This window comes from Bos javanicus, chromosome 3 (assembly GCF_032452875.1).
Source record: "Bos javanicus breed banteng chromosome 3, ARS-OSU_banteng_1.0, whole genome shotgun sequence".
Classification (NCBI taxonomy): Eukaryota; Metazoa; Chordata; class Mammalia; order Artiodactyla; family Bovidae; genus Bos; species Bos javanicus.
The window spans coordinates 8,170,367-8,184,567 of NC_083870.1; the positions used below are offsets into that span (position 1 = coordinate 8,170,367).

At 64.3% G+C, this 14,201-nt stretch overlaps 5 non-coding genes across 5 annotated transcripts; 2 read left to right on the forward strand and 3 right to left on the reverse strand.

The window, feature by feature from the left end:
• Nucleotides 1-5,779: 5,779 nt before the first annotated feature.
• On the reverse strand, nt 5,780-5,851 carry TRNAE-CUC (transfer RNA glutamic acid (anticodon CUC)). The gene has a single exon. It is a non-coding gene; the product is annotated as a tRNA-Glu (tRNA).
• Nucleotides 5,852-6,152: 301 nt separating this feature from the next.
• Nucleotides 6,153-6,224, reverse strand: TRNAG-UCC (transfer RNA glycine (anticodon UCC)). The gene has a single exon. It is a non-coding gene; the product is annotated as a tRNA-Gly (tRNA).
• Nucleotides 6,225-7,018: 794 nt separating this feature from the next.
• On the reverse strand, nt 7,019-7,090 carry TRNAD-GUC (transfer RNA aspartic acid (anticodon GUC)). Its single transcript has one exon. It is a non-coding gene; the product is annotated as a tRNA-Asp (tRNA).
• A 570-nt stretch (nt 7,091-7,660) lies between these two features.
• Nucleotides 7,661-7,743, forward strand: TRNAL-CAG (transfer RNA leucine (anticodon CAG)). The gene has a single exon. It is a non-coding gene; the product is annotated as a tRNA-Leu (tRNA).
• A 1,269-nt stretch (nt 7,744-9,012) lies between these two features.
• Nucleotides 9,013-9,083, forward strand: TRNAG-GCC (transfer RNA glycine (anticodon GCC)). Its single transcript has one exon. It is a non-coding gene; the product is annotated as a tRNA-Gly (tRNA).
• Nucleotides 9,084-14,201: the final 5,118 nt, after the last annotated feature.

Here is a 14,201-nt window from a genome sequence, read left to right on the forward strand (position 1 = left end):
ACATCTGGCAAGCATACCTCCCTTTCGCCTGGAGGGTCCCTGGACCAGCGTCTTGCAGGAGGAGTTCCAAAGAAGTCCACCAGCTCCCGTCCCTCGGCAGAAATGGGTCTCCAACAGGGACGGCCTCACCGCCTCAAACACCACCCCAAACACCACCCCATGCCCCTGAAACCCTGTTGCGCGCCTCACCTCAGCATCAGCCCTGCCCCAAGAGCACCACCACCTCAGCCTGCACCCTCACCGTGCCCCTACTTCCCCAAACGCAACCCCCATCCCACCCCCACCCGGCTCCCCACCTCCACCATTTGCACACCACCCCCCCCCAACGCCCAGGTCCTCCCTGAGCCATTCCAAATCCCAGGCTGTCCAGGAACCTGCCTTTGCATTTGGCGCACTGGCCTGCCTCCCCCCACCCCCTACCCCAGGCCAGGGCCTGCTCCTCCTTCTGCTTCTTCCAACACGAGGAGAACTGCTTTACAGTCCTGGGTTAGTCTCAGGTGCTCGGCAAAGTGATTCAGTCCCCTGTTCTTTTCCAGGGGATTTTCCAGTGTAGGTTAAGGCGAGACACGAATACAGTTGTCATGCTACAGAGGAAAGCTCTGTTGCTCATCGACTGTAAGTACAGTATTTCCTATCTCTTGATCCGACTCCAACTTCGTCCCTCCCCTGCCTTTCCCCTTGGCTAGCCCTATGCACGTTCTCTCCGTCTCCAGGTCGGTTTCCCCTTTGCACATAGATTCACTGGTATTCGTTGTTCGAGTCCACAGAGCTTTGTCCCTCTCTACCCGACTCACTTCAGTCAGCGGACCCTTCTGTGGGTCCGTGCGGCGTTGCGGCCCATGGCGATGGCCGCTGCTACTTGACGGCTGCGTCATATTCCACGGTACGTATTTGCCTCACCTTCTCGTGCCGGCCACGGGTCGACGGGCACGTGAGCGTTTCCCACGTCTCGGCTACGGCACCGAGGGCTGCGATGACCCTGGGGGATGCCCGCCTCTCTTCCCATTGGGCGTGTTGTCTTTTCCCGATGAGTAGCCGGGATTGGGTCTGCTGGATCATCATGTGAGCTCTTCTTTGTCCTACTGTTGGACCGATCCTCGACGGATTGACTTCCCCGGAGTGGCAGTTGTTGTTCTGGAAGTGTACAACTACAGCCTGGTGCCCGTGTCTGCTGTACAACGTTGTGATTCACACCTGTGCGTGTAGGATGAGGGTTTCAGATCGGTTTCCGTTACAGGTGGTGACAGGATATGGGATCTCATTCCCTGTAGTATCCCGTGTCTCCTTGTTGCTCCTCTCCTTTCTACGCAGTACTGGTACGGTACATCCGTTGAGCCCGGCTCCTCATCCATCCCTCCGTCCGTGACTCTGCCCTTGGGAAGCCCGAGGCTGCTTTCCCGAGTCTGAGAGTCTGTCGCTGGTTGCCACAGGGGTGAATTTGTACAACACTTAAGATTCCGCCCATCTGTGACCCTGCCTGTTTGACTTCCCTCACCAAGGGTAATATTCTGCAGCTCCAGCTTCCGCTGCTGCTGCCAGTGACACTATTGGACTCGCGTGGATGGCTCAGTGCCATCCCATTCTCTCCCTGTCTCTGGTATGGCACCTACGTGGGTGAGCCGTTGGGGATGGGCACTAGGGTTTCCTCCACGTCTCGGCTTCGGCAAACGGCGCTGCTACGACCGTGGGGTTTGCACGTGTCTTTCCGAATGAAGAGTTGCGGCTCTCACGGGTATGTACCCAGGGTGGGATTGGGACAGCGCGCCTGTTTCCCGCCGACTTACTTGCCTGTTGATTTCGTTTCTTCTGCAAAGCCGACTCCAGTGTCGGAGTCACGGTTGTTGCTCAAGTACAGTGGGTTTCCAATATTGTGCTCGTTTCCGGTGGACCGCAAAGTGCTTCTGTTTCCCGTGTACAGATTTTGGATTTCATGTATGTTTTCAGATTCTTGTCCACTCGAGGGGATTCCAGGGTACTGACGCTTATTCCCTGTGTTGAACTGGATCACCTTGGCGCTTCTCCCTTTATCCAGGGTCCTGCGAATCTGTTCGTCCCAGCTGCACACGCATCCCTCCAGCGCTGCCTTTCCGCTGGCGTTCCCCTGAGGTGGCTTTCTGCGTGAGTGGGTTTCTCCTCGGCAAATAGCTCCGTTTTGTATTCTTTCACACGTTCCACATGCCTTTGTCCAACGCGGTCTGACGTGCTTCACCAAGTGTAAGAGTCTCTAGGTCCATCATTGCTTGTGACAAGTGGCAACACTGGACTTATTTCTTTATGACTGAGTGATGGTTCCATGCTACATCTGTGCCACCTCTTCTCGGGCCCGCCACGTGTGGATGGGCGCTGGGGTTTGCTCCGTGTCTTGGCCATGGCAAACAGTGTCGCCGTGTCCGTGGCGGTGTGGGCACCCTCAGGCCTCCCCGAGGTTTGCCCTCTGCGGGTGTGTACCCTGGAGGGACGGCTGTGCTCGGTCACGTGGGAGCTCTCCTTGGTCCTCGTGAAATCTCAGCCACCGGAGCTCCCAACCACCACCCCCCATCCCACCCTGTGCCCCCAGCCATGTCACACCCGAGACTGGACATTTGCTCCTGATGAGTGGTGACTTTGGTCTCTGGGGCGGTACGGCGGGCCCACCCATCTCGGACCAGGTCTGGCCCCCGTCTGGCACCCCGTTTCTGTCGTTGGCTTGCCTGCGTCCTCAGCCCACCGCTGAGCCTGAGCAGCCTGCGGCACCGCGCACCAGTGTGGCTCGCCCGCTCACCCGCTACCCCGCCCAAATGAATGGAGTGCTCCCCCACCATCTTCCTCATGCCACAGCCCCATCACTGTCACGGCCTGCCCTCTGCCTTTCCCTCCAGACTCCAGGCTCGGCCCCATCCGCCTCCCCCCCACCCCCCGCCCCGCCACCATCGCCCCGGAGCTCGGGCCACCCCTCCCACGTCCTGCCCTGGCCTGGCCTGCCCTGCCCTGAGGTTCACCAGTGCGGGCCTCCCTCCGGCTCCGCAGACCCACCCCGACCCCACGCCCACCCCTACCTCCCGCAGATCCGTCCCAGCCTCTCACATGGGCCTGGCAGGGCTTCGCCACCGCGCCCATGCTCCTGCAGAGGGCCTGCTCCAGTGGCCTGCCGATCTTTCGGCCAGGTTCCCTCGAGCCCCACCCATCCCTTCATGCTGGCCCTCCAGGAAGACTCCACCCAAGCACCCCTGGGCCTGCCTGCCAGCCCCTCGGCTCGCCGCCGCCCCCTCTCCCTGCGGTGATCGCTCTGCCCAGGTCCCTGATCCACGTGGGGCGCCCACCAGCCATGGCCCCAAGCACCTTCGTCCCATAGTCTCCCCCACGCACGCTGATGCCCACGGCCCCGGCAGGGGCCTCAAGGAAACCTCCTTTGGCCACGGCAAGCACACGTCGGGCCACGGGGGCTCCTTTCCCATAGGGGACAGGCGCCATCCCACCCGAGTGTGCCGCCCTCGCCGCACTTTGGTGCCCTTGGTCGGCCGTCCACTTCCCCTCCGAAGGACACAGTCCTTGAACGGACGTGGAATGAAACCCTTTGGGGAAAGACGACCTCGAGATTGGCCCAAGGGGAGACTGTGGTGGGCGATTACCCTCGGGGAGAGTTCCTAGGGGAAGACAATGACAGGTTGGCGAGAGGGATGGAGTGGATCCTGGATAGACAGTTGGATGAGAATGGGAAACTCGTAGACGTCATAACTAGGGGAGGGGTGCGGGGAACAGGGCGCTGTGCGTGTGTGTGTGTGTGGGTGGGTGTGTGGGTGTGTGTGTGTGTGTGTGTGTGGGTGGGTGGGTGGGTGTGGGTGTGCGCGCGCCCCAGTGCCCACCTTTGGTTACGAGTGGGGGAGGGAGGCCTGGGGAAATCTTGCCTCAGTCCGGTAGGATTGAGAGCTGTGGTCAGGCAAGGGAAACACCCTGACGGTCGGGTTGTCCTCCCTGGCAGGCATCGCTGCCTCGAGCGCATCTGCCGCCTCCAGGCTGGTGGGCTAGCTTTGCCCAGCCGGGCCGGCCCGCCCCGCCCGGATCTGCGAGCTCTCTCACTTCCACTAAGCGGTGGTGGGATTCGAGGCACAGGTCCACATCCATCTTCACCCCTTTGCCTCGGGGACAGCGAAGAAGAACTAAAGAGCCCCTTGAGGAAAGTGAAAGAGGAGAGTGAAAACGTTGGCTTCAAACTCAACATTCAGACAACTAAGATCATGGCATCCCGTCCCATCACTTCATGGCAAATAGACGGGGAAAGAACGGAAAGCGGGAAAGACTTCATTTTGGGGGGCTGCCCCAAAGCACTGCAGACGCCGGCCGCGCCGGCGAAATGAAAAGACGTTCGCTCCTTGGGAGAAAAGCTATGACCAACCTGGACAGCATGTCGCAAAGCAGAGACGAGGTCTGTGACGAGGGGCTGTCTCGGGAAAGCTACGGTTTCTCCAGCGGTCACGTACAGATGTGAGAGGTGGAGTATAAAGAAGGATGAGTGCCGAAGAATTGATGCTTTTGGACTGCGGTGTTGGAGAAGACTCTTGAGAGTCCCTTGGACTGCGAGGAGACCCATCCCGTCCATCCTAGAGGAAATCAGTCCTGAATATTCATTAGAAGGACTGAGGCTGAAGCCGAAACGCCAATCCTCTGGCCACCCGACCCGCAAAACTGATTCACGGGGAAAGACCCTGATGGAAGGCAGGAGGAGACCGGGACGACCCGACAGAAGACGAGAGGCTTGGATGGCATCCCCGACTGGACGGACATGAGTTTGAGCAAGCCTCGAGAGTTGGTGATGGACAGGGAAGCCTGGCTGCTACAGTGCCCTGAGCGACTGAACTGATCCCGATGCCTCCCGGGCGCCGTGGTCCGCCTCTCAGAGCCCACTCAAGACCAGAACCCTCTTGGAGACACCAGCACCATACGGGAGTCACAGCCAGCCCGGGACCTGGCGCGCAGTGGCCAAGCCGCCCAGAGACGGGGCTGGCATGAGGGACATGGGAAGGCAGGCGTGTCCGTGGCCACTGGCCCCCACTCCCCGAGGCACAGCCCCTTCGCTCACCTTCGGCTGCGGCCACCGCCCCTGCCGCTGCTGGCCCCCGCTGGCGACCACCACAGCTCGCGCCCCTACCCCCGCCCCTATCCCCACCCCGCCCTATCCCACCCCACCTCCTCACCCCACCCCCCCGCGCCCCCCCCCCGCCCCCCACAGCAGGAGAACCAGCACAAGCCCAGGAGCATCACCGCCGCCACCAGGGCCAGCAGCCGCAGCCCCTCAGGAGGGAGGGAGGCGGGGGATGGGAGGCCTCAGGCCGGTCGTGGTGAAAGCGGCGCGAGGTTGCCACCGCGGCCAACAAAGGTTTGCCCCGGGGGACGGCGGAGGTGGCCTGAATCGTGCTTGGGCTGGAGGTGCAGGGTCCCGGGGGCCTCTGGCGCAGTGCTGAGCTGCTAGGTCGCGTCAGTCCTGTCCGACTCTGTGCGACCCCATAGACGGCAGCCCACCAGGCTCCCCCGTCCCTGGGATTCTCCAGGCAAGAACACTGGAGTGGCTTGCCATTTCCTTCTGCAATGCATGCAAGTGAAAAGTGAAAGTGAAGTCGCTCGGTCCTATGGGACTTTTAGCGACCCCATGGTCTGCAGCCTCCCAGGCTCCTCCGTCCATGGGGTTTTCCAGGCAGGAGGACTGGAGTGGGTTGCCATTGCGTAGGCTAAAAGGGTAAAGGTGGGAGGGTCGCCGGCGAGGATCCCGGCAGGTGGCAGGCCTCCGGAGAGGAAGAAGAAAGGCTTCCCTGACCGGGAATCGAACCCGGGCCGCGGCGGTGAGAGCGCCGAATCCTAACCACTAGACCACCAGGGAGCGTCGGGGCCAGGCCCTCGCCTGCTCCCGCTGAACCCAGCGCCTCCATGCCACCCGCCCGCGCCACCTTGCCGCCCACACCCGGCCTTTGCAAGTCCAGCCGCCCGCCGGCCGCGTCAGTCCTCCTGCCTTGGCGTGCCGTCTTGCTTTCAGCCCCCTCAAAACACTGCGCGCGCCGCCGGCTTCTCGCACACACGCCAAAAGCCGCGGGCCAGCGGGCTGGCTCCCCGCTCCCAGCTCTCTCTCCCCCGCCATCGCCCCTGCCGGGAGGGCGGTGCAGCTCAGCAAAAGGTCGGCCCGCTGCGTTGGCCGGGAATCGAACCCGGGTCAACTGCTTGGAAGGCAGCTATGCTCACCACTATACCACCAACGCTACACAGCCCGGGCGGCCGCCGGACGCCGGCCCCGGGATCGCCCCAGCATAATCTAGCCGCCGCCGCCGCCGCCGCCGCCGCCCCTGCCGCCCCTGCCGCCCCTGCCGCCCCTGCCGCCACCGCCTCCGCATCCCTGCCCCGACGCCCCGTCAGCCGGAGGCTCTGCGCCGCCGTCGGCGCCACCAGCAGCCGCGCGGCGCCCCATGCGCGTCGGCGCTACGCCGTTGCCGTGGTCCACCGGCCCGACGGCCTTGCGGCCCTGCGGCCCTTCGCTCCCCGCCGCGGCCCGCGAACGCCTCCGCCCTCACCTCCGGCGGGCAACGCGGGGCACGCAGCTTCCCGCACCCAGCTGGCCAAAGCCCTTCTCCACCGGGCGCTGGGCGCGCCCACTTCCCACGACGACTTGGGGACACGGGACCCAGCTGCCTGCACGCGTCGCGGCGCTGTGCCGAGCCGCACGGCGGGGGCGTCGCGAGCCTAGGAGCCCACTGAGGCGGCCAGTGGGAGTGGGTGCGTGGGCGGCCGGGCGGCCCCGCGGGCCGCAAGCTCCGGCTCTGGTCGGGCAAGGCCGTGGGGTGGCCAAGGAGGCCCTCGCTCGGCCGTGGCGACCGTGCGCCCGGCGACCACAAAGGGCTCGGGCTGGAGGCCCGCACGGGGAGAGGGGGTCGACGGTGGCTAGGCCGCGCACCGCGCCCTGGCGCCTCGCCCAAAGGCGGCGGGACCAGACGAAGGGCCTCTGGGGGCCTGGCGGCAGGACAGAGAGCGACCGCGGCCACCAAAAAGGGTGTGTGGCCTCCCCGTCGGGGAATCGAACCCCGGTCTCCCGCGTGACAGGCGGGGATACTCACCACTATACTAACGAGGACGGCGGCGACCGTCCTACCGCCCGGCCGCTCACGGGCTCTCGGGCTGCCTGCCGACGCGACCCCTGCCCAGCACGGGCCCCCGGCCACCGCGGGTCCCGACCCAACCGCGCACCCAACCCACCGCCTCGCTCACAGCGGCAGCCCGCCACCCCGACAGGGCCCCGGACCCCCGCGGCACTGGACACTCCCCAGGGCGCGCCGCCTCTTGCCTCCCACGCGGGCATTCCGCCGGGAGAAGGGGGCCCGAGAAGGCAAGCGAGGCTGCGAGGACACGGTGGGCGCGCGCCGGCCGGCGTCGGGCCAGGAGAGGCGCGGCTGGGGAGGGGCCGGCCCGCCCACGGCCCGGCTGGGTCCGGGGCGCGGCCAGCCGCCGAGCCAGGCGCCTCGGCCGGCCGCCGCGCGCCGGCTCCGTCGACACCCACCCCGGACGGCCGCCTGCCTGCCTGCCTGCCTGCCTGCCTGCCTGCCTAGCGCGGCGCGGCGCGGCGCGCGGCCCGCCAAGGGCGCCGGGGCTCGCGCCGCGTCGGGTCCCAGCCAGGCGAGCGGCCACGCGCCCAGCCAGGCCCGCCGTCAGGATGGCCGAGCGGTCTAAGGCGCTGCGTTCAGGTCGCAGTCTCCCCTGGAGGCGTGGGTTCGAATCCCACTCCTGACAAGCCAGCCTTTTGGCCCGCCGGACAAACGCGCCCGTCCTCCCCGCGCCACTGCCTTGCTCCACACACGCGCCGCCTCCCGCCACCTGCACCCCCACCCCAGGAACCTTCAGTCCTCCTCAGCGCATCTTTCCTCCCCAGCTGGCTGCAGCTGCAGCTGCTGGTTTTCCTGCCTCCCCGCCTCCCCCTCGCCCACCCTCGCCCACCCTCCCACTCCCACGGCCCCGCCCCGCCCCCGGCCGCACCGAAGCACGCAGCCCCGCGGCGGCTGGCAAGGCCTCCTCGCGTCGCCGGCGCTCCGACTTCTGCCGGGGAACGGCCAACTCGCTCTCGCAGCCTTGCTTCCACGTCCGCCCCCGGCCGCTCTCCCTCCGGCCGGCACCCTGTCCTCCGCACCCGCCCCGCCGGCCCGCCTGCGCTCCCCAGTCACACCGAGGCGGCCGAGCCCCCGCCTTGCCCGCCAGGGGGTGCTGCGTGCCCTCGACGCTTCTGCGCCTTGCGGCCTTGGCCGCGCCACACCTGCCTGCCGCCCGCCAGGGACACGTGCCTCCCAGCCTTCCTGCTGGCCAGCGAACACCGGTCTTCCTGGCACCAGTCCGTCCCGGGAAGGGTGCTCCTCTGGGGAGGGAGCAGAAGCCCTACGTGCCCGTGCAGCCCGCCCACCGGCGCCCGGCCGGCGCCCCCGGCCTTCCCGGGGGAAGCCGCTGCCCGGGCCGGAGCCAAGCCCTTCCAGAGCGCGCTCCCTGCCTCAGCCGGCAGTCCCCGAGCCAGGAGCCGCTCTGCCAAAGGGCCCCTCCTCACCAGCACCACCACCCCGTCAGAGCCGGACCTCGGGCGCGCGGTCCGCCAGAGCGCACGAGCCGGCCTCACACGCCTTTGGGTCGGGACCCGGCGTTCGCTGAGAGGAACGTCGGCGCGCGGCAGCAGCGACCACGCAGCGCCTGCGCCTGCACCTGACAGGGATCTCGGCGCCGGGCGGGAGGCGTCGGCTCCCGGCCCCCTCGGGCGACACCGACAGGGTCGCGGCGGCCGTGGTCGGCGCAGAAGGCGCGCGACGGGCCGAGTGGAACCCTCCGGGAGCGCCGCGCCCTGTGGTCCTGCACGTGCCCGGATCCTGGCTTTCAGGTCGCCCCCTCTCCCCGCTCCCCACCGTCGTCTCCTGCTCCGATGGAGCAGATAGATGCCGACGGGCGAGCAGTGAGCAGTGAGCAGTGCCGGGCGGGTGGCGGTCAGCGCCTCTGGGGCAGCGTCGGGCGGCGTTGGCCATCGGTGCATGGGTGGTTCAGTGGTAGAATTCTCGCCTGCCACGCGGGAGGCCCGGGTTCGATTCCCGGCCCATGCAGCCACAGCGTCCCCTTTTGGTCCCGCAGTGCAGCCCCAGAGCCCAGCTAGGTCTGCCGGCTGAAAGGCGCTCCAGGCAGCGCTCCTGCAACCGCTGGCTGCTACCTGCCGCCCGCTGCCTCTCCCACGCAGACGCCCACCACCCCGCCCCACCCCACCCCACCCAGAAAAGGCCCTGCTGCCAAGCCTCCGTGGCCCCAAGCCCTGCGGGCTCAGCCGCCCGTGCGTCCAGGCGCCTTTCTTGTGTTTGCTCGCTTCCTCACCCGGACCCAGCCGGGGGCTCAGGGATTGCACTTGGAAGGAATAGCCCACGGCTGGCAGCCGCCCGCACCACCTCTTCAGGACCTTTCACAACGTCCGTCTCCAAGCTCCCTGCCTCACTCTCCCCACACTCCGAGAATCAATCACACTACGTTTGCACAGCCAGGAGCAAGGATGTTGCCACATCTGGCAAGCATACCTCCCTTTCGCCTGGAGGGTCCCTGGACCAGCGTCTTGCAGGAGGAGTTCCAAAGAAGTCCACCAGCTCCCGTCCCTCGGCAGAAATGGGTCTCCAACAGGGACGGCCTCACCGCCTCAAACACCACCCCAAACACCACCCCATGCCCCTGAAACCCTGTTGCGCGCCTCACCTCAGCATCAGCCCTGCCCCAAGAGCACCACCACCTCAGCCTGCACCCTCACCGTGCCCCTACTTCCCCAAACGCAACCCCCATCCCACCCCCACCCGGCTCCCCACCTCCACCATTTGCACACCACCCCCCCCCCAACGCCCAGGTCCTCCCTGAGCCATTCCAAATCCCAGGCTGTCCAGGAACCTGCCTTTGCATTTGGCGCACTGGCCTGCCTCCCCCCACCCCCTACCCCAGGCCAGGGCCTGCTCCTCCTTCTGCTTCTTCCAACACGAGGAGAACTGCCTTACAGTCCTGGGTTAGTCTCAGGTGCTCGGCAAAGTGATTCAGTCCCCTGTTCTTTTCCAGGGGATTTTCCAGTGTAGGTTAAGGCGAGACACGAATACAGTTGTCATGCTACAGAGGAAAGCTCTGTTGCTCATCGACTGTAAGTACAGTATTTCCTATCTCTTGATCCGACTCCAACTTCGTCCCTCCCCTGCCTTTCCCCTTGGCTAGCCCTATGCACGTTCTCTCCGTCTCCAGGTCGGTTTCCCCTTTGCACATAGATTCACTGGTATTCGTTGTTCGAGTCCACAGAGCTTTGTCCCTCTCTACCCGACTCACTTCAGTCAGCGGACCCTTCTGTGGGTCCGTGCGGCGTTGCGGCCCATGGCGATGGCCGCTGCTACTTGACGGCTGCGTCATATTCCACGGTACGTATTTGCCTCACCTTCTCGTGCCGGCCACGGGTCGACGGGCACGTGAGCGTTTCCCACGTCTCGGCTACGGCACCGAGGGCTGCGATGACCCTGGGGGATGCCCGCCTCTCTTCCCATTGGGCGTGTTGTCTTTTCCCGATGAGTAGCCGGGATTGGGTCTGCTGGATCATCATGTGAGCTCTTCTTTGTCCTACTGTTGGACCGATCCTCGACGGATTGACTTCCCCGGAGTGGCAGTTGTTGTTCTGGAAGTGTACAACTACAGCCTGGTGCCCGTGTCTGCTGTACAACGTTGTGATTCACACCTGTGCGTGTAGGATGAGGGTTTCAGATCGGTTTCCGTTACAGGTGGTGACAGGATATGGGATCTCATTCCCTGTAGTATCCCGTGTCTCCTTGTTGCTCCTCTCCTTTCTACGCAGTACTGGTACGGTACATCCGTTGAGCCCGGCTCCTCATCCATCCCTCCGTCCGTGACTCTGCCCTTGGGAAGCCCGAGGCTGCTTTCCCGAGTCTGAGAGTCTGTCGCTGGTTGCCACAGGGGTGAATTTGTACAACACTTAAGATTCCGCCCATCTGTGACCCTGCCTGTTTGACTTCCCTCACCAAGGGTAATATTCTGCAGCTCCAGCTTCCGCTGCTGCTGCCAGTGACACTATTGGACTCGCGTGGATGGCTCAGTGCCATCCCATTCTCTCCCTGTCTCTGGTATGGCACCTACGTGGGTGAGCCGTTGGGGATGGGCACTAGGGTTTCCTCCACGTCTCGGCTTCGGCAAACGGCGCTGCTACGACCGTGGGGTTTGCACGTGTCTTTCCGAATGAAGAGTTGCGGCTCTCACGGGTATGTACCCAGGGTGGGATTGGGACAGCGCGCCTGTTTCCCGCCGACTTACTTGCCTGTTGATTTCGTTTCTTCTGCAAAGCCGACTCCAGTGTCGGAGTCACGGTTGTTGCTCAAGTACAGTGGGTTTCCAATATTGTGCTCGTTTCCGGTGGACTGCAAAGTGCTTCTGTTTCCCGTGTACAGATTTTGGATTTCATGTATGTTTTCAGATTCTTGTCCACTCGAGGGGATTCCAGGGTACTGACGCTTATTCCCTGTGTTGAACTGGATCACCTTGGCGCTTCTCCCTTTATCCAGGGTCCTGCGAATCTGTTCGTCCCAGCTGCACACGCATCCCTCCAGCGCTGCCTTTCCGCTGGCGTTCCCCTGAGGTGGCTTTCTGCGTGAGTGGGTTTCTCCTCGGCAAATAGCTCCGTTTTGTATTCTTTCACACGTTCCACATGCCTTTGTCCAACGCGGTCTGACGTGCTTCACCAAGTGTAAGAGTCTCTAGGTCCATCATTGCTTGTGACAAGTGGCAACACTGGACTTATTTCTTTATGACTGAGTGATGGTTCCATGCTACATCTGTGCCACCTCTTCTCGGGCCCGCCACGTGTGGATGGGCGCTGGGGTTTGCTCCGTGTCTTGGCCATGGCAAACAGTGTCGCCGTGTCCGTGGCGGTGTGGGCACCCTCAGACCTCCCCGAGGTTTGCCCTCTGCGGGTGTGTACCCTGGAGGGACGGCTGTGCTCGGTCACGTGGGAGCTCTCCTTGGTCCTCGTGAAATCTCAGCCACCGGAGCTCCCAACCACCACCCCCCATCCCACCCTGTGCCCCCAGCCATGTCACACCCGAGACTGGACATTTGCTCCTGATGAGTGGTGACTTTGGTCTCTGGGGCGGTACGGCGGGCCCACCCATCTCGGACCAGGTCTGGCCCCCGTCTGGCACCCCGTTTCTGTCGTTGGCTTGCCTGCGTCCTCAGCCCACCGCTGAGCCTGAGCAGCCTGCGGCACCGCGCACCAGTGTGGCTCGCCCGCTCACCCGCTACCCCGCCCAAATGAATGGAGTGCTCCCCCACCATCTTCCTCATGCCACAGCCCCATCACTGTCACGGCCTGCCCTCTGCCTTTCCCTCCAGACTCCAGGCTCGGCCCCATCCGCCTCCCCCCCACCCCCCGCCCCGCCACCATCGCCCCGGAGCTCGGGCCACCCCTCCCACGTCCTGCCCTGGCCTGGCCTGCCCTGCCCTGAGGTTCACCAGTGCGGGCCTCCCTCCGGCTCCGCAGACCCACCCCGACCCCACGCCCACCCCTACCTCCCGCAGATCCGTCCCAGCCTCTCACATGGGCCTGGCAGGGCTTCGCCACCGCGCCCATGCTCCTGCAGAGGGCCTGCTCCAGTGGCCTGCCGATCTTTCGGCCAGGTTCCCTCGAGCCCCACCCATCCCTTCATGCTGGCCCTCCAGGAAGACTCCACCCAAGCACCCCTGGGCCTGCCTGCCAGCCCCTCGGCTCGCCGCCGCCCCCTCTCCCTGCGGTGATCGCTCTGCCCAGGTCCCTGATCCACGTGGGGCGCCCACCAGCCATGGCCCCAAGCACCTTCGTCCCATAGTCTCCCCCACGCACGCTGATGCCCACGGCCCCGGCAGGGGCCTCAAGGAAACCTCCTTTGGCCACGGCAAGCACACGTCGGGCCACGGGGGCTCCTTTCCCATAGGGGACAGGCGCCATCCCACCCGAGTGTGCCGCCCTCGCCGCACTTTGGTGCCCTTGGTCGGCCGTCCACTTCCCCTCCGAAGGACACAGTCCTTGAACGGACGTGGAATGAAACCCTTTGGGGAAAGACGACCTCGAGATTGGCCCAAGGGGAGACTGTGGTGGGCGATTACCCTCGGGGAGAGTTCCTAGGGGAAGACAATGACAGGTTGGCGAGAGGGATGGAGTGGATCCTGGATAGACAGTTGGATGAGAATGGGAAACTCGTAGACGTCATAACTAGGGGAGGGGTGCGGGGAACAGGGCGCTGTGCGTGTGTGTGTGTGTGGGTGGGTGTGTGGGTGTGTGTGTGTGTGTGTGTGGGTGGGTGGGTGGGTGGGTGTGGGTGTGCGCGCGCCCCAGTGCCCACCTTTGGTTACGAGTGGGGGAGGGAGGCCTGGGGAAATCTTGCCTCAGTCCGGTAGGATTGAGAGCTGTGGTCAGGCAAGGGAAACACCCTGACGGTCGGGTTGTCCTCCCTGGCAGGCATCGCTGCCTCGAGCGCATCTGCCGCCTCCAGGCTGGTGGGCTAGCTTTGCCCAGCCGGGCCGGCCCGCCCCGCCCGGATCTGCGAGCTCTCTCACTTCCACTAAGCGGTGGTGGGATTCGAGGCACAGGTCCACATCCATCTTCACCCCTTTGCCTCGGGGACAGCGAAGAAGAACTAAAGAGCCCCTTGAGGAAAGTGAAAGAGGAGAGTGAAAACGTTGGCTTCAAACTCAACATTCAGACAACTAAGATCATGGCATCCCGTCCCATCACTTCATGGCAAATAGACGGGGAAAGAACGGAAAGCGGGAAAGACTTCATTTTGGGGGGCTGCCCCAAAGCACTGCAGACGCCGGCCGCGCCGGCGAAATGAAAAGACGTTCGCTCCTTGGGAGAAAAGCTATGACCAACCTGGACAGCATGTCGCAAAGCAGAGACGAGGTCTGTGACGAGGGGCTGTCTCGGGAAAGCTACGGTTTCTCCAGCGGTCACGTACAGATGTGAGAGGTGGAGTATAAAGAAGGATGAGTGCCGAAGAATTGATGCTTTTGGACTGCGGTGTTGGAGAAGACTCTTGAGAGTCCCTTGGACTGCGAGGAGACCCATCCCGTCCATCCTAGAGGAAATCAGTCCTGAATATTCATTAGAAGGACTGAGGCTGAAGCCGAAACGCCAATCCTCTGGCCACCCGACCCGCAAAACTGATTCACGG